The 20,223-nt window shown below is 39.2% G+C and overlaps 1 pseudogene; it reads right to left on the bottom strand.

Moving 5' to 3' along the window:
- Positions 1-3,056: 3,056 nt before the first annotated feature.
- On the bottom strand, positions 3,057-3,176 carry LOC129897987 (5S ribosomal RNA; annotated as a pseudogene).
- Positions 3,177-20,223: the final 17,047 nt, after the last annotated feature.

Below are 20,223 nucleotides of genomic sequence, written 5' to 3'. Positions count from 1 at the left end.
CTTTCCAACTGCAGTTGCTATGGAGAAGACTGCCTCTCTAACAAAAAAATTTGGTGGTAGTTCAGGGAAGCTTATCCAAGCTACAACCTTTGATGTCTCTTTCTTTGGGTTGAACCATGGATTCCATATAAAAGATCTCATTTGGCAATACCTATCATGCACCTTTAGGTAATAAATAGGGGTTGACATCATTTTAACATAGTCTTCCAGAAAATTTAGTCGGATCAGAATATGTCTTTCATCAAGTAGTCCTATAATTGGTACTCCTTTGATTCCACATTGTGTTGGAATTACCTTCCTTAGTTCTTTAATATCAATGTTGTCATATGAAAACTTACCAATTACTGCATACTGTAGTTTCTCCTTCTGTATCATCTGCTGAATTTCATTGGATTTCCAGGCAATAAATGGTTCCCCGTTGATGTATGAGTTCTGCTTTGAAGGTACTTTGACATTATCTATTTCTGAGTTTGTGGGTTTGAAGAGATTGGCATAGGTTTGATTTTGATTGTTGTTCTTTGATATTTCGGTTTGTAGTATAGTAGGTTGTGTTATCAAAGTATTGTTCTGTGTTACCAGAGGAGATCGTCCTCCGGTTGATTCGGCCATTCCGGCCAGTGACTGTCTGAAATTTTGAAAGACCTCACTAAGAGAGAAAAATATTAGGCGGCTAGGGTTTGATGATTTTTAGTTATGTGTTGTTATGCTTTATATACTCAGTACATATATCGTACTGACCCCCCATACTCCGGGGGGCTGCGTTTCATGCCCGCAGGTACAGATGCTTATTTTGGAGATCCGTCAGTGTAGGAGTTTCTCTCAGCCATGTCGGTAGTGCTTCACTATTCTGGAGCCTAATTTTTTATACTAGTCACTTAATGTATATATTTGTACATTCAGGGGTACGGCCAGGACCCTGTCCCGCCATATATTGTCGTCACTATTCTTAAAGGTCTATAGACATATAAATGTGGAATGTTTGTGAGTTCATTTCGATTGTGCCTATATGGCATTTTGTGAATATTGTTATGTTACAGCAGCCTTGTCGGCTTGCATGCCCTTATGGGTTATGAGACGAGTGAAAGAGGCCACACGTACACGGAAAAAAAAAGTTTTAACTCATTGGGTTTTTTTTATTTTGTGAGAGGTGGTGTTCATAGTTCAATATAGCTGCAACTGATAGGTAGGTATACGGGGGTCCAGGTCGGACCCCAGTCGCGGCCTACGGGATTGAGTCATGATAGAAGTGGTATCAGAGCTGTTCGTCCTTAGAGTGTCTGCAGACCGTGTCTAGTGGAGTCTTGGTTATCGATGTGTTGCGCGCCACATCTATAAATAGGAAGCTGTAGGGCATTTAGGATGTTACCTTTCTTTCACATCTGAGATCGTGCTATAGATCCGAGTCATAGGAAAATTCTTTATACTAACCTTGGATCTTAACAGAAGGACAATACCAACAGAAGGAGGTAATTGACGACATGGGACATTACGAAGCACGCAGGTAAGTAAAGTAAAGACACAGAAGATATCTATTGGGTAAGGTAATGAACTAATAGTGAAATGTAAAGTTGAAACCTGAAAGGAAGACAAACAGGAAGTGCAATAGATGCAGTTTGAAGTTGGACATACGAGGTAAGTCTAGTATTTTTATAATATTGTTAATATTGAAAGCCCCATGTGGCTGCGGTGTAAGATGATGTTGAAAGCCCTGTGCGGCTGTGATAGGATATGAATATATATATGTGTGTTGGCCCTGTGAGGCATTATTGGTATTTTCTGCATGCAGGTTGTGGGATAGTAAGAAGTGTAGAGGAAACTCTGCCGAAATTTTCTCAGGACAAGAAAAGGAAATGAAACATAGACTTTTAGTATGCCTTAAAAATTGATATCAAGTACCCCTATTATGTTTAACTAAAGCTGTAAGAGATACTCTTCATGTCATCGATGAGGGATACCCTTTTTACTTGGGGATGTTTAAATATGAATTGAACAGTGTGATACAAGTATGCAGGGATAAAGTGGGACCAATAGTAAGGCATACTTAGTATGCGTTGACTAAGTTAAAAGCCCGTGTTGAGAACACAGTAAAAGCATGGAGCTCAAGATACAAAAAAAAATGACGCGTGTACACAATGTCGCCCCAAAATGGTGGAACCCTTAAGGGACAAGGATGGAAAACTTAAGGAATAAATGGCGCAACTTCTATTCGTCCCAAGAAACAAGGGATATCGTTAATCGAAATACAAATGTGACCTAGTTAAAAGGAAATTTAGAAAGGCTTCAAGGGTATATCAACTTTTATAAGGATAAATAGAATATGGCCTTGGGAAAGTTATTTCATGGGTCCCATTACTCAAGTACAGAGTAACAGATGAGATGTCGCACTATGTATGAAAAGCTTCTCGTCGTTTCATAATTTAGCCAAGATTTCATATGCGGATAACCAGGTTGTAAAAGAAATACAGGAAGACGGGGACCTGATGTAGTACCACGTAGATTGGAGAAAGAGATTAGGCAAAATTGAGACTAGACATAGAGACATAGAGCAAGGTATAGGCAGATGAAAGTACGAGTACCCTCTAAAGGGGGGAAGTTAATGAGAAAATGGCAAAAGTAGGAGGAGGCAATTGATATGGCAATATATTTGTGATGGACTTCTAAACTTCAATAAAATATTTTGCCGAACCAAGTTAGAAAGGTTCGGAAGCCACCAATAATTGGATGGAAACTAGAATGCTACATAAGACAGCGTTAATAAGGTTGTGATGAGACCTTGAACAACATAACACTAGAAGGCGACGACGTATAAAAACAAAAAGATGTAACCATGAAAGGATATCGACCAACTCAAGAGACATTACGAAGGATAATGACAGCCTGCTAGACCAAAATGACCAAAAAGGGACATGGTCGTGGTGGAACTAAAGATCTACCTCTATGTCAGTTGCAAGATAATAGAGGAAAGGACAAGACGAAACATAAAGACTCGCGAGACAACACTGAGGTAAATTTGGAGCTAACTTGAGTACCCTGCACATTGTGGCAAGGGTTACAATGAAACGCGACACGAAGACTTCCCAGGGAGGTCACCCATCCCAATATTACTCTGGCCCCAGCATGCTTAACTTTAAAATTCTGATGGAACTTAATGCGTTAGTGCTGGTATGATCGCGCGAGATGGAATAATCTGAACTAGCGACGGAGAAACAACACAAGATTATGTTCTTGGAGTACTATACGTTATGTGGGGGGTATTGTAAAAAGGATTTAAGCAAGACAAGAAGGATTAGCTACCTGCTAACTGACGATGCACTCAAATGCCATAGCTCTTCAATATAGAACGAGTTAGTGAGAGGAAAACCACAGAATGACTATATGGGCCAGTGGGTGAGGAAATTTCGACACCACTTGGCAGCCAACTCTGAGGGCGAGAAACAGCAAAACCCAAAAGGTAAGGGTACCAGCTGATGTAAGTTACGGATGACAGAAAGTGATACCCAAGGTCAAAAATTCCACTATATGACCAGGATTACAAGACTCACTTTGCACTCCAGTGCCAGATGACGCTGGAGGGAATGTTACTTGTGGATTAACGATATTAGCCCCTGCTCCTTCGATAAAAGGCTACCTACTCAGCCGGAAAGGTGTAAAATTGTAGGGTAAAGGAGTGGTAGGAACTTAAGGTGTCCCCACAACTATATTCCCAAGTGAAGGAGCCTAAGTTATAATTAACTACCGAGAGATGTAAAGATAGATTAAGTCAAACTACCGAGATGGAATTATTACTACAGGTGAGGTAAGACATGGCCACGATTGGGTCAAAGATCTACCCCAACATCGAATGTAGTAAAAGGGAGAAAAAGGCAAGGTAAGACATGAGAATTAACGAGGTAGCGCTAGGATATTTCTTGTACCCTCTCATAATATTGTAAAGGTAAAGAATGACACAAGATAATGGGTCTAGAGGATTACAAGCAGGGGTAAGGGAAATTGTGAAAGAGTTTAAATGAAACTGGCAGAACTAGCCGGTTACTATAGGATGGCGAGTATATACGCCAAAATTCCTTCGGAATTATACCAGATCATGTTAGACAAAGCACAGAACGACTACGAGAGCCATTATATGAGGGGACTGCAGCATTATTCAGTAGCCAACCCTAAGGATGGGAAAAAAGGGGAACCCAAAAGATAGAGTGCCAGTTAAGGTTCTGAAAAGAGTCAAGAAGGACTATACGAGGCTAACAGTTCCCAAATTATCAACATCATTATGAACCTATTTTATACTCTGTAAGAGTAGGGTGCTATACGGGTTATTGCGAGTAGGCTAACGCATCATCCCATTTGCTTTCAAGCAAGAGCACCTATGCAGCTGAAATTAGGTGGAGTTATAGAACATGGAGGTAGTAAGGTTCCGTGAGGTTTCCCCAGCTAATATCTTAGATAGAAGGACTTCAATTAAGATTAACATTTGGACATCAGTCCAAGAAGAGATCGGGAACACAGGTAGATCTTAGTACCCTAGTTTTTCCCTTGAGCTGCTGAACAGACTAAGCATACTATCAAATGTTAGAAGGTATATTGCGGTCCTATATGGTTGGCTTTAAGAGTCACTGAGACGACCATCCGCCACTTATTGAGTTTGCTTATGAGAAGGACTACCGTTCCAGTATCCAAATGACCCCCTACAAGATGTTGTAAGGCAGAGTGTATAAATCCCCTTGTTGGGGAAAAGACTAAGCTGGTAGGCCAAACAGGATTAAGCAAACTATTGACTAACAACCCAGAGTCGGCAAAAATGATATACAGATAATCGACATCGACATTCAGAGTTTAAATTGATGATTGGATGTTCATAACAGAGTCACCCAAAAAGGGAACTTAACCCAAAATGTATTAGACTGTATCAAGTTACTCATAAGGTGGGCAACGTGGCTGGTAAGTTGAGCTTACCACCTCATTTGGAAACTATACGCCCAGTCCATCAGATAGGAATGCTTTGTAAGGTTATTGACGAGCCACCCAGGGTATATTCCATAGATAATGTCCAGGAGATGGAATCCTGTGAGGAAAAACTTATTGCCATCTTAGATCGGTAAGCTGACAAATTGTAGACTAAAGACGTGCCTTCCTTCAAGATGTGGTGGAAAAACCAAAACCAGGAAGAGAACATGAAACACAAGTATTCACACCTGTACCCGATGTCTGAAGGTAACCCCAACTCTTGAAACTTGTATATTATGTGCCTGGGTAGAAGTATGTGTTATGGAAACAATAAAGAATCTCCCTACGATTTGTATAAGGTGCTAAGAGAAGTTTTGTCTAACATTTGGGGACGAATGTTCTAAAGGGGGGAAGGATGTTACACCCCACGCTTTTAAAACTCGGAATGTCTCATAAGTTCCTTGGACATTATCATGTGAGCCGGATACGCTACGACACTATCAAACGACTCTAAGGAAGGGAGAATATGATACCCCATAGTAGAGAAGGTTGGAGATGGAGTCATAAAAATCCAGAAGGAATTGGAGGTCAAGTAATGAGTCGTAGAATCCGATTTACTTACGTAAGTTATTAATGTAAAAGTCTTATACACTTGAGCTATTGGAGGACATACCAAGCCTGCGTAGCAAGGATTACATAGGCTCTTAAAATAAAGTGAGATGACGAACCTACGAGAGGAAGCAAAAACTAGTTTCCGAACTTATGAAACTGAAGCAAGCAGGTGACAAGCAAGTAGGTGACTCACCTGCCTGCTTGGGGGGGTGGACCCCGCTGCCATGTGGCGGCGTGTGATAGGCCGCATGACCCTAGGTGGCGTCCTAGGGGGCTGCCACGTATCACCCCTAAGAGGCTTCTATGTGGAACCTTCTAAAGATATATATATATATATGTTATGTGATGTATAACTTCATTTCTTATTCCAAAACTCCAGCAGCAAACAAAGGAAACCAAAAACCCTAAACTAGAGAGAAAAAGAGGGCGGCCAAGGGGAAAAAATAGGTAAGTCCCGATTTTGCTCCGTAAATTAATTATCTAGCATATACCACGATGATATGGAGGTATTAGTAGTATAAAATCATGGCTTGGTGCAGCAAAAATTGGACATCAAGTAGCCACAACATTCAAGTCGCGCTAGAAAAGTTCCGAGGCACAATTTTGGCTAGTTTTGGCCAATTTCGGGTAAGGTAAGGCTTCTTCTTTAAATTTGGACTTTATGATTTTGTTATAGAGTATATTATACACCTTGTAGGCTGCTGGAAGTGTAAGAAAGTCATGGAAATATTCGACGTTCGAAATAAACTAAATTGGAGTCGCTATAGTTGAATTGTCGTCGAAATAAAGTATTGTTCTTGTGAGGTGCTGCTGCAGGGGTGTGGCTTGTTGTTGCAGGGTCTAAAAATGTTCTAAATGAGTTGGGGTATCTTCTGGTTGCAGCCACACGACCCCCCCCTCCCCCGGCGCTTTGTACGGTTAAAGGTTTTGCAAAATGAAAACTAGAAACTCTATTTTGATATCGTATTTTTGAGTGAGTCGTTTGGAGTTTATGTTGTATATTATTGGTGTGAATTGCATAAACATATGTTGTAGGTTGTGGTTGTTGGTTGGCTGTAGTGTTTAGGGATCTAATTGGAAATTTGGATAGGGCACATTATAGGGGAGGTGCTGCCCAATTTTCGTTAATGCCTTAATTAATTAAAGAACTAGTCGAGGAAATGAATAAGGAAATAGATTCCATAAATACTAAGGTGCGACCTAAGATGCTGGAAAGTCAAGAGTGGTTGATATTCGTATTACTTCCAGGATGAATAGGTTCAAAGGACGATGAGGCGAACATGACAAAGAGTGACTCGTATGAGGTATGTGAAGCTTTCTTTTGGTGTGGTTTGGAATAAGTACATAGAACTATCTTTCTTTTCTTTTGACATATCTTAGATGTAAGTTATGAATGATATGTATGTGATATTTGGGATTCAATCCATTCGTAAAGCTCTGAATATAAGTCGAAACTCTTGTTTACTTTTGATGTTAGAACTCCTGCAATAGCTGAGTCATTGCCTTTAAGTCTTCTATGTGATGAAAACTAGTACATGTAAAGCCTACCTCTTCTTTTCTTTGGAATGGCTTAATTTTAAGTGAAATGATATATGATATAGGTTTAGAGGAAATTTCAATTATGAGCTCTGAGTATAACTCGTGACTTGTAGTCACTTCTAACCATTAAAAGTCTGAAAATAGTCAAACTATTATTCTCGAACCTGCTATATAGTGAATAGTAAGTAGAGATATAAGCTCTTTTTCTTGAAGGCTCTGAAATGATCAATGTCTCTGATTGCATAATTTTGTCTCTGATTGCATAAACCATGTTTCTGATTGCATAAGCTATGTGGCATTGTCTTGATGCATGTCTGTGATTCCTAAGGCCCCAATTGATGTAACCCCTAATGACATCTAAAGGGCACTTTGGATAAGTACCTTCCTGGTCTTCAAGTGACGGTTCACTTGAGTGTTTCATTGAGTCTCAGAGGGTGACTTAGTTACATATAATTTCTCATTACTCTACTCGTGCATGCTGTAACCCTTCTTTCTTTGCATCCCACAATGGGTCGGATATTATGTCGGGCGCAGCTTTACTACTTCTTTCACCATATCCTGGGCCAGATGTGTACAGTTCCATGCACGAGGAGACGATTTCATATGTGAGGTGTGATATATATATTATATGTTATGATGATACAATTATTCACCGAGTCCTAGGCCGACTGTAATATGATAGTATATGTGACGAAATAAGGAAGGAACACTGAGTCCATCCTTAGAGGGTCGGGTACGGTATGTATATTATGATGGTACGCTATAGACGTACACTCCATTCACCGAGTCCCTCACTAAAGGGGCCAGATTCTTTATGAAGGCATGTATATGAGATTAGAGTGATACATGTTTGACCCCGAGCCCGTAGTGAACCGGATGTAATACCAACATACATGATAAGATTATATCATGTACGAGGATATGATACCGTATACGATGATATGATGAAATGAAATGCATGATGGTACGATGACATATGAATATGAGGAAATGATTATGACACCGAGTTCACTAGCGGGATGGGCATAACATATGATGATGTGTATGATTACATGTCCTAAAGTGCAGGTACAATTATTTGTTAATTGTTATACTTGTTCCCAACATCCCTACTTCAGTTATAATCTCAGTTATGTGTTGTTATGCTTTATATACTCAGTATATATATCGTACTGATCCCCCATACTTCGTGGGGCTGTGTTTCATGCTCACAGGTATAAATGCTTATTTTGGAGATCCGTCAGCTTAGGAGTTTCTCTCAGCCATGTCGGCAGTGCGTCACTGTTCTGGAGCCTAATTTTTTATACTGGTCACTTAATGTATATATTTGTACATTCAAGGGTACGGCGGGGGCTCTATCCCTCCATATGTTGCCGTCACTATTCTTAAAGGTCTGTAGACATATGAATGTGGGATGTTTGTGAGTTTTTTTCGACTGTGCCTATACAACATTTTGTGAATATTGTTATGTTACAGAAGTTTTGTCGGCTTGCATGCCCTTATGGGTTATGAGACAAGTGAAAGAGGCCACACGCATACGGAAAAAAAAGTTTTAACTCATTGGGTTTTTTTTTATTTTGTGAGAGGTATCACCTTGTTCATAGTTCAATATAGCTGCAACTGATCGGTAGGTATACGGGGGTCCAGGTTGGACCCCAGTCGCGGCCTACGGAATTGGGTCGTGACAGGGATGAGTTTTTGGAGGCTTTCTTTGGCCACTCTCTGCCTCCAGAGATGAGACGAACCAAAGTTGATAGATTCTTATATTTGAAGCATAATGGTAGAAGTGTTCGAGATTATAGTCTTGAGTCTGATTCATTGGCAAGATATGCGCCCGCTATTATAGATTTACGGTTGATAGAGTGTATCATTATATGATGGTATTGGATCGTTATTTGACTGATAGCTATATTGTAATGGCTTCTTATTCAGGTATGGATATTGCTCAGATACAGGCATATGCACAGGGGGAAAGTATCGGCACAGAGGGCGTCATCTAGATAGAGATCATGACAGAGGCCAGCATAAGAAAGCTAGATCAATTGGTTATTCGATTGAGTTGCGAGGCTAGCAGCCTCAATAGTATAGTAGATATCCTTCTCATCTAGCTCGGGTGGCACACCCATAGTTCACAGGTAGTATATTCGATAGCACAGGGTATTTAGGAGTCGATCAAAGCTCCAGGGTTTCAGGTTCACAGATAAACAGGAATTTGCGCTAGTCGAGGCCACCTTTTCCTTGATGTTCTCATTATGGTAGGCCCCATTTTTAGGAATGCCATTTTGCTACGGGTGCTTTCTTTACCTGTGGCCGTCAAGGCCATATTATGAAGGAGTGTCCATTCGGGGGTAGTCTAGGTGGTGCAACTAAGCCTACTAGGTCAGTTGCTAGTTTATCTTCTTTTATGGCTATACGCCCTATGGGGTTGGGTAACCAAACACCAGCAGGCCATGGTAGAGCTCCCAGTTCTAGTGGCCCTTCGAATCGCATATATACCTTGGCTAATAGACAGGAACAGAAGGCGTCACCAAACGTGGTTACAGATATATTATCGATTTTCTCTCGAGACACATAAACATTAATAGATTTAGGCTCCACCTTATCATGATTCCTCCCTTTTTACTAGTAGAATCAGAATAAAACCTGAATTGATAGAACCATTTGAGGTAGCTACACTGGTAGGAGATTCTGTTATGGTCAAGAAAGTATATAGAGATTGTTCGGTGATTATATATAGTCTTCACACCAAGACAAATTTGATAGAGTTAGATATGACAGAATTTGATGTTATTATAGGCATGGATTTGTTAGCTTCTTGTTATACTAATGTTGATCGTAGAAAAAAAGTAGTTTGGTTACAGTTCCCAAGGGAGTCAATTATAGAATAGCTGGAGAATACGGCATCACCGAGGGGTAAGTTCATTTCATACCTCAAGGCAAGGAAAATGATTAGAAAGGGTTTATATTTATCATCTGGTTCATGTGCATAACTTGGAAGCAGAAGTATCGATTCTTCATTTAGTTCCTATAGTTAATGAATTTCTAGATATATTTCTATATGAACTTCAAGATCTTCCTCCTGAGCGGGAGATAGAGTTCACCATAGATGTATTGCTAGATACTCAGCCTATATCTATTCCTCCCTACATAATGGCACCCGCAAAGATAAATGAGTTGAAAGGGAAACTAAAAGACTTATTAGAAAAGGGCTTTATTAGGCCCAACACGTCACCTTGGGGAGCATCGGTACTATTCATGAGAAAGAAAGATAGGTCATTGTGAATTTGTATTGATTATAGGCAGGTAAACAAGGTGGCAATAAAGAATAGATACCTCCTCCCCAGGATTAATGATTTATTTGACCAGTTGTAGGGTGCTAAGTATTTCTCGAAGATAGACCTGCAGTCAAGATATCATCAGGTATAGATAAAGGAAGTAGATATTTCAAAGACTGCATTCAGGACCCGATACGAGCATTATGAGTTTAGGGTGATGTCTTTTGGGCTGACTAATGCTCCAGCAGTGTTTATGGATTTAATGAATCGAGTGTTCAAGACATTCCTAGACCTATTCATGATTGTATCTATTAATGATATTCTATTCTATTAACAATCGAAAGAGGAGCATGCAAATTATTTTAGGGCGGTACTTGGAGTGCTCCAGTACCAAAAGTTGTATGCCAAGTTTTATAAATGTGAATTATGATTGACTTCAGTAGCATTCTTGGGGCATATCATTGGAGCTGATGGTATTCGAATAGATACACAAAAGATTAACGCTGTAAATATTAGACCTAGACCTACAAAACCTATTGAGGTACGTAGTTCTTTAGGGCTAGAAGGATATTACAAGAGATCTGTAGAGAACTTTGCTTCAATTTAAGCACCTTTAATAAGGCGACTAAGTTCCAGTGGATCGCTACTTGTGAACAAAGCTATTGGTCTAGAAATGGCTGCAAGAGACTGCTCTGTGAGCCTAAGAACATCGGCTATCTTCTGTACAGGACTAGTACGAACTTGAACTGGGAACATAAAATGTACTAGCTATAACAGGTGCGGAGCGAGCTCTTAATTCCATAACAGACCTTTGTCTTTGTCGCTCTCCGTTACTTGGAAAAGTTCTGTTTGAGTAGTTGCTGAATCCTCTATTATGGAAAGGGTAAAGCATCACCAGTACGAGGACCCTATTCTGGCAAAGTATAGGGATGTGGCCCTTCAAAAGGAGAAGACCCTATTCGAGATCACACCTGATGGAGTGCTAATATATAAGGGTATATTATGTGTGCCTAAGATTGCAGGGCTACCACAACAGGTTATGGAAGAGGCACACTGTTACACCCCACATCTTTGAACTCGGAATGTCCCTTAAGTTACTTAGAAGCTAGCATGTGAGCCACTTAAGTTATGACACTATCAAATGGCTCTAAGGAAGGGAGAATGTGATACCCCATACTAAAGAAAGTTGGAGATGAAATCATAAGAGTCCGGAAGAAATTGGAGGCCAAGTAATGAGTCGTAGGACTCGATTTACCTATGTAAGCTACTAAGTTAGAAGTCATATGCACTTGAGCTACTTAAGCATATATCAAACTTACAAAGCACGGATTACATAGGTACATAAAATAAGATGAGATTACGAGCCCACGAGAAAGGGAAAAAAGACGACACGTGGTAGCCAATGAAGAAGCGACACGTGGCAGCACCTCAAGCAAGCAGGTGACCCACCTGCTTAGGGGGGTGGGTGGACCCCACTTCCACGTGGCATCCCATAGTTGGCAGCATGATACGGTGGCCCAATAGGGTCTGGACACGTGTCACCTCTTGGGGTTGACACGTGTCACACCCTAAAGCCACATATATACGTTGATATATATCATATACTTCAGTTATCCATCAAAACATCAGCCAACATAGAGAAAAAAAATGTGAGGGAGAGAAATAGAGAAGCAGCCATGGTTTTTGAAGTTTAAAGGTTAGTTTTCCAATTTTCTTCCGTGAATTAATTATATACGGTATACCTTAAGTACGTGGATACGTATATATGTATTTTAAGACCTTCATGGAAGTAAAACTCCATCTTTGCAATTGGAATTTGGAAGAGAAAATAAGAGAAAACGCTAGTTAATAAACCCATTTTTGGAAGGGATAGTGGTTAGTAATATTGGTATAACTTCTTGTGTACAGATTCATTTCGAGTGATTTAATATGTTTTGGAAAGGTATTTCGTGGTTCTATAACTTTCATTCAGACTCCAAAATCCAGTTTTACATTTATCAGTTCGAAAAATGGTGATGAAGCGTAGAGGAGGTACTGCTCAGATTTGGTTTTGGAAATTCTACACGGACAGCTGTAAGTATTTTGGTCATATCCTTTTGTACAAAATTGATGTAGGGATGATTCGAAATTGTTTGCGACCCTAAGACACATGTCTATAACTTTCATGAAGGACGTAAATCTTGTTTCCCTCCATTACCCCTTCGAAACGAAGCGACAAGGTAAAACAGTAAGCTGTCCAGATTTCACATTTTGGATAGTTTTGGCGAGTTTGACAAGTTTAACGTAAGGTAAGGTTTCTTCTTTAAATTTGAGATTTATGTGTTCTGATGGAGCATGTTACACGCCCTATAGGTGGCTGGAAGTGTGTAAATATCATTAGAATACTTGGCGTTCGGAATAAACTAAAGTGTAGTCGTTATAGTCGAATTGTCATCAAGGTAAGGCGTTGTTCTTGTGAGTTGCTGCTGCAGGTGTGTGGTGTCTTATTGCAGGGATTAAATATGTTCTAATGTGGGTTAGGGTGCTTCTGGTTGAGTCCACATGACCCCTCGTTGCGTATAATTAAAGGCGTTGTAAAATAAAGACTAGACCCCCTATTTGATATCATCTTTTTGAATAAGTCGTTTGGAGTTTATGTTGTATATTGTTAGTATGAATTGCTGCAGGTTGTTGTTGTTGGTTGGCTGTAGGTCTTAGGTACCTAATTGGAAATTTGGATAGGGCACATTATAGGGGAGGTGCTGCCCAATTTTCGTTAACGCCTTAACAAACTAAAGAACTAGTCGAGGAAACGACTAAGGGAATAGATTCCATTAACATTAAGGCGTAACCTCAGCTACTGAAAAGTTAAGAGTAGTTGATATTCGTATTACTTTATATTGAATAGGTTCAGAAGACGACGAGGCGAGCAGAATAAAGGGTAACTCCCAAGAGGTATGTAAAGCTTTCTCTTGGCATGTTTTGGTATAGGCTCGTACAGCTATCTTTCTTTCCTTTTGGCAAGTTTTAGCCTTAAGTGAATTATGTGTGAAATGTGGGGATAATTCCATTCCCAAAACTCCAAGTACGCCTCATAACCCCTATCCACTGCTTAGTTTTGGAATTTCTGTAAGGATTGAGTATTGCCTAGTAAGGCTTCTACGTGTTAAATAGTAGTGTGTGAAAAGCTATCTCTCATTTTCCTTGACACGTATTTGGTACAAAAATGAGATTATGATGCCATAATGATTCACCGAGCCCCATGATGGGCCGGGTACGAAATATGTGTATGCAGATCCCCTGAAGGAAAGTACAGACTACATAAAGCTTATTCTCTTTCTTCTTTTGGGCATGCCTTTGTCTTAGTTGTAAGTTGAATATGCTATGAGCTCTAGGGTAACTCTATTCTCGAACATCTCTTACTTACTTCTGAATATTGAACTCCTACAGTAGCCGAACTATTTCCCTAGAAACTGTTATATGCTAAAGAGATAACAAATATACAGGCTCCAAGTCTTACAGACTTTTTGTTAACAAATGTTTCTGGTTCCATAAGCGATTTGTCTTTACTTTAGTACATGTCTAGGAGCCCCGAGATTATAATTGATATTGCCCATAATGGCATTTAGAAGTCACTCGAGATGACTACACTACTACTCGAGTCCTCCGACAAAATTTTAATCTTCTTATACGGTCAAGTCTCTAATAATAATTTAAATTGCATATAGTTACTCACTACTCTACTCGTGTATATTGTAACACTTCTTTCCCTGAGTCCCAAGCCAGGATATGTTCTCGTGCATAGTTCACTGCATTATTCCCTGAGTCCCTCAATAGAGGGCCAGGATACGTGTATAGATATATGATGATGTGTTGTAATAAGGTGGTGATGGCACTGGGGCCATGATGGTTTTACAGAGATGATTTTACAGAGATGATTCACCTGACCTCCGAAAGGGCCGGCTATATGATATGACTCGAACATGCATGTTTTTGTAATTCACAAAGTACAGGTACAGGTTTCTGAATTGATATCGTATCCCCTATTCTCTATCTCAGATATGCTTCTAGTTGTATTATATTATGTTTTACATACTCAGTACATATATCGTACTGATCCCCTTTCTCGGGGGGCTGCGTTCATGCCCGCAGGTACAGATACAGATTTTGGGAGTCCGTCAGTTTAGGATTCCATGCAGCTCAGCTGGGAGAGGCTTCTTTGTATCGGGGCCTAGTTTTTGATACTGTCCACGGATGTATAGAAATTGTTTTATCCATTCAGGTCTGCAGACATGTATATGTGGGTTGTGTATGTCAGTTTGATTTAGCTGGGTCTACATGATATATGATGTATATTATTATGTTATGGCAGCCTTATCGACTTGCGTGCCCTGTCATGTTGTGATACAAACGAAAAGGGCTACAGTTTATGAAAATGTTAGCGCCCAGTGGGGCTCTGTTATATGATATATTGTTTTATCTATAGTTCAATGTGACCACAGCTGATAGATATGTGTATGGGGGGTCCAGGTCTGACCCCAGTCGCGGCCTACGGGGTTGGGTCATGACACACACTATGCCCATTATTCTGTTCATCCAAGGTCAACAAAGATGTATCATGACTGACCTCAGATGTTTATATTGGTGGGATGTCCTAAAAATGACATAGAAGAGTTCGTAGCCTAGTGTACAAATTATCAATAGGTTAAGATTGAGCATTAGAAGCCTGGTGGACTATTACAGGAGATGGAAATCCCGACTTGGAAATGGAAAGAAATTAAAATAGAGTTCAATATAAGCTTACCTCATACTCCATAGAAGTATGATTCCATATGGGTTATTATAGATAGGCTGACAAAATCAACCCATTTTCTTTCAGTTAGGACTACATATTCAGCTGAGGACTATGCGAAGTTATATATTAAGGAGATAGTAAGACTTCATGGGGTCTCCACCTCTATTATATCGGACAGAGGAGCTTATTGTATAGCTAACTTTTAGAGATCATTCCAGAAAGGATTGGGGACACAAGTGAGCCTTAGCACAACATTTCACCCTTAGACTGACGGATAAGCAGAGTGTACTATTGAGATGATAGAAGATATGTTATGGGACTGTATTATTAATTTTAGAGGTAGATGGGATGAGCATTTGCCACTTATTGAGTTTGCTTATAATAATATATACCATTCCTGTATCTAGATGGCACCGTACAAGGCTTTGTATGGCAGTATGTGTAGGTCACCTATTGGTTAGTTTGATGTTGGTGAGACTAAACTAATAGGCCCAGATATGATTCAACAAGATATTGATAAAGTGAAGCTCATTCAGGAGAGACTATTTTAGCAGCTCAGAGTCGACCAAAATCATATGTAGATAATCGACGTCGACCCTTATAGTTTTAGGTTGATGATTGGGTGTTCTTGAAGGTGTCACCCATGAAGAGTGTAATGAGATTCGGCAAAAAAGGAAAGCTTAGCCCAAGGTACACTGGCCCTTATCAAATCATTCGTAGGGTAGGCAAGGTTGCCTATGAGTTAGACCTACCATATGATTTGGAGGAAGTACATCATTTCTTCTATGTATCGATGCTTTGAAAATATATATGAGACCCTTTTAGAGTATTTCCCGTGGATGATATCCAACCGACGGAGGAGTTGTCCTATGGGGAGCAACCTATAGCTATACTTGATCGTCAAGAGAGAAGATTGCATACTAAGGATGTGGCTTCCGTCAAAGTATTATGGCAAAATAAGAATAGATAAGAGATGACCTAGGAAGCCGAAGAGGAGATGAATAACAAGTATCCTCACTTGTTCCCTATACCCACAGGTACTCTAAACCCCTACATTGGTTATATTAATTAATAAGAAAACTATAAGTGATAACTATTATAGAGATTTCCCCGAATCTTTGTAAGACCTTATGAGGCTAGTTAACATTCGAGGAGGAATGTTCTAAAGGGGGGAAGAATGTTATATCCCATACTTTTGTACATTGGAACTTTTTTAAGCTCCTCTAAGGCGTCCATGTGATCCATTTTATCCATGATGTTATCAAAATGATCCTAAGGAGGGGAGGATATAAAGCCTCATATTTTCAATAGACTAGTTCTATGTGGATAGTGATGGTTTGAAATAGGTTTGGAAGGATTTGAAAAGGGTTCGAGGCCAAATAATTTGTCATAGTAATCGAACTACTTGATTAAGCTACTAGTTCAGATTTTGTACATAATTAAGCTACTTGATTACACATCTAGCTTAAGTAGCAAGGATCACACGTGTTCTTAAGGTAAGACTAATTGCTAACCTCCTAAAAAGAATAAGTAGGTGATGCATCTACTTAGAATATGTGGACTGCATTTTAAATAAAAAGGACAAATAGGTGATGCAACTACTTACAAACTTATGGTAGGAATTAAGTAGGGATTAGTGATTAATTATGATTAATTAACTTAATTAGACCACTAAATGGGCCCCACCAAGACACTTGGCAGAAGTTGATTGGTGTGTAGATGATAGTGGAACACATATTAACCATGGACACATGTCATAAGGGTGGACACATGTCCAACCCCTAAGGTAGCATATATAAGCCTAGTAATGACTAATTAGCTAGTCATTTATCTCATTCTTCTTCAACCTAACCTAAAGAAAAAGAAAGAGAGTCCAAGCCATGGCCACTCACGGCCATGGCTGAAGCAAAATAAGGCCCCAAATTTTGATCCATAAATTAATTCTCTATGGTATTTTTAACCAATCAGAGGTGATTAACAACGTAAATTAATCATTGGAGCAGCAAGAAGGCCTAACGTGTAATCCACGAATTTCAGCCAACTTAAGGAGCCAATTTGATAAGGTAAGAGTTAATCTTGTTCTATATGTTTTGGGATGAATTTGGATGTGTGGTGAATGTGTAAATGTTAATTGGATGTATGAAATTATGTATGTTGGTGTTAGAGTGTTGTTGAAGCCGTAGTGCTATTTTAATTAAAGTTGGCGAGCTGATTGTATTTAGTATTGTAGTTGTTGTTGTCATAAATTATGTGATGAGGATGAAGGAATTAAATGGCTAAAGTTGAAGTTGTAATTGTTTTTAGGCTGTTGTAGAACTTGGTGTAATGTTGACAAAGTTTTCTTGTTTTTGAATAGGTAATATTGCTGTCGTGTGGTTGTTGTTATATGTTATCAAATTAGATAAAAAGATTGTATGAAATAACGTGTAAGAATCGAAGGTGGGTTGCTTGGCGTATTCATAGGTGTTTATGAGAGTATCGGACATCTCCTTACATCGTTAGTTAAAGGCTATTTTGATATTTTGTCGTTGTTCTTGTTGAGTTTGGAAGATTAATGATAGTTAAAGTTATGCGTTATGTTGTATGTTGGTTGGTTTGTTGTAGGGTTGTCTCGATAAAACATTAAGACTATGGATCATTAAATATAACTTGAATATGTGGCAGTCGTATGTGGATGGTTATCGAATGTTGTGAATGTGGGGCTGTTTAGAATGTTGTGCGAGCTTTTAGGAATATTCTCAAGTCTTATCTTGAATAGCCTCACTATAGCACTTGAACGTGCGGTTATTGATGTTGGCTTAGTTATTATATAGTTTGTTGAATATAAGAAAAATGTTGTCTAATTATCTAGAAAGAAATTGCTAACGTTGGGACACATTTGAGTCTATCTATAGTTTAACCATAGTTCTTGACATTTTAATATAGGTTAGGATGCATTTGGGCAGCTATCCCTTCTTTCATTTGGCATGTCTTCGATATAAGTGATATATGGTATAAGATTTGGGGTAATTCTGTTCATCAGTTTCGAGTTTAATTCATGATTTTTATTCAGTTCTTGACGTGAAAACTCTTAAATTAGTGGAGCTACTGCCCTTGAGTCTTCTATACATTGGACAATAGTTGGTATACGAAATTCCCTAATCTTAAGGACTCTATAATGATTAATATCCTTAATATTTATAAGCTGTCTTGCGTTATCTTGATATGTGTCTATGATCCCTGAGGTTTTATCTAATATGGTTCATAATGATACTCAAAGAGTACTAAACATGACTATCACCTTGACACTCAAGTATTGATTAGTCTACTTATCTATAGAGTCTCAAATAATGATCTAAATGCATATAGTTACTTACTACTCTGCTCGTGCATACTATTGTAACATCTTTCACCGAGTCCCGGGGAAGGTATGTTATCATGCACATTTTACTATATTATCCACTGAGTCCCTCACTAGAGGTCTGGGTAAGCTATATAATGATATAATGATGCAATGATATGGGTCGAGTATGGTATACGTGCACACGATGTTTTTCACCCAGTTCCTTACTAGAGGGTCGGGTACGGTATATGTATATGATGATACGATAATATGGTGATACGATTGTGGCACCGAGTCCCATAATGGGCCAGGTACGGTATATGACAATGATATATATGATTTGTTATATAAGGCACAGGTATAGTGAGTTCTTAATTATCATACTTGGCTCTTTGACTCTCTACCTCAGTTATGATCTTTCTTACTATATTTCATCTTGTAAATACTCAGTACATTTCTTGTACTCCCCCTTCTTTTGGGGAGGGGGGATGCATTTCATGCTGAATGTATAGATACTCATTTTGGGGATCCGCCTGCTTAGGATTTCCATTCAGTTGTTTTGGAGTGCTTCATTATCCTGTAGCCTAGACTTTTAGTACTTATCCTTTTGATGTATATATTTGGTTATCCAGGGTATGGTGGGGACCTATCCCGTTATATGCTACTATTAATACTCTTAGAGATCTGTAGATATATATGTGGGTTATGTGTATATGTGTTCGGTTATGCCTATATAACTTGTATTTTGGGACGTTTTCATTCGTAGAGGCAGTCTTGTCGACTTGTGTATCTATATATTTTGGGATGTTGTATGTAGTGACAGCCTTGTCGTCTCGTGTATTATGATATTTTAATTGATTATGATTTCTCAAGAGACATGTTACCCTGATACATATATGTAATGCTTTAGATGACGTCCTATTTTCACAAAGTCTCCATATTGTGTTTGATTTCAGTTTGATGATGTCTAACAAATATGTATACAAGTGCCCAGCTTGGACACCAGTCATGGTCCACGGGATTGGGTCATGACAATTGACTCTTTCAGATGTATCTCTTACCGATAACCATCAATATGAGCATCATGTTGATATAATGAATTTGTAATACCCCATACAATTCTAATCAAGAACAAGTTCGAGAACTAAGAGAAAAGTAGAGAAACTTGAGGAAGTAAACTAGCAGTGGGGTCTATTACCTATTTTACGGCATGTAGAGTGATCTATGAGTTGTAGAAAGGGATCATGGGACCCCTCAATACTTATACATATTGCAAAAGGGTTAGATCAGTCCTACGAGCTAAGATAATGACCCATGCAAAAGGTTACGAATAGTAGGAGGGCTCATAGGTAAAGTTCAGAAAAAATAGAACTTTTAGTAAGCAGGATGAATGGCAAGGATGACCCGTCGATTGTTCTACAACCCGTAGAAGATGATCATAGAACCTCTTGACACTTGGTCAAAATTCACTAGCCAAGTACCAATCCTACGACCCAAGATGACTACCTGTAGAACTTTAAATAGGCCGTAAGAAGTGTCTATTACACCCCACACTATTGAACCTTGAAACATGTCCCTAATCTTCTTGAAAGTATCCATGAGACCCCTACTATCCACACACATTAAACAACTCGAAGGAAAGAAGAATGTGATACCCCGTGAGAGGGAAGGTTGGAAATAGAATCGTAGGAATCCGGAATGAGTTGGAGGCCAAGAAATAAGTCGTATGACTCGAATTACCTACGTAAGCTACTAGCTTG

This window comes from Solanum dulcamara, chromosome 7 (genome assembly GCF_947179165.1).
Source record: "Solanum dulcamara chromosome 7, daSolDulc1.2, whole genome shotgun sequence".
Taxonomy (NCBI): Eukaryota; Viridiplantae; Streptophyta; class Magnoliopsida; order Solanales; family Solanaceae; genus Solanum; species Solanum dulcamara.
The sequence above is the reverse complement of the archived record's forward strand: the minus strand, read 5'-3'. Positions and strand labels throughout refer to the sequence as shown.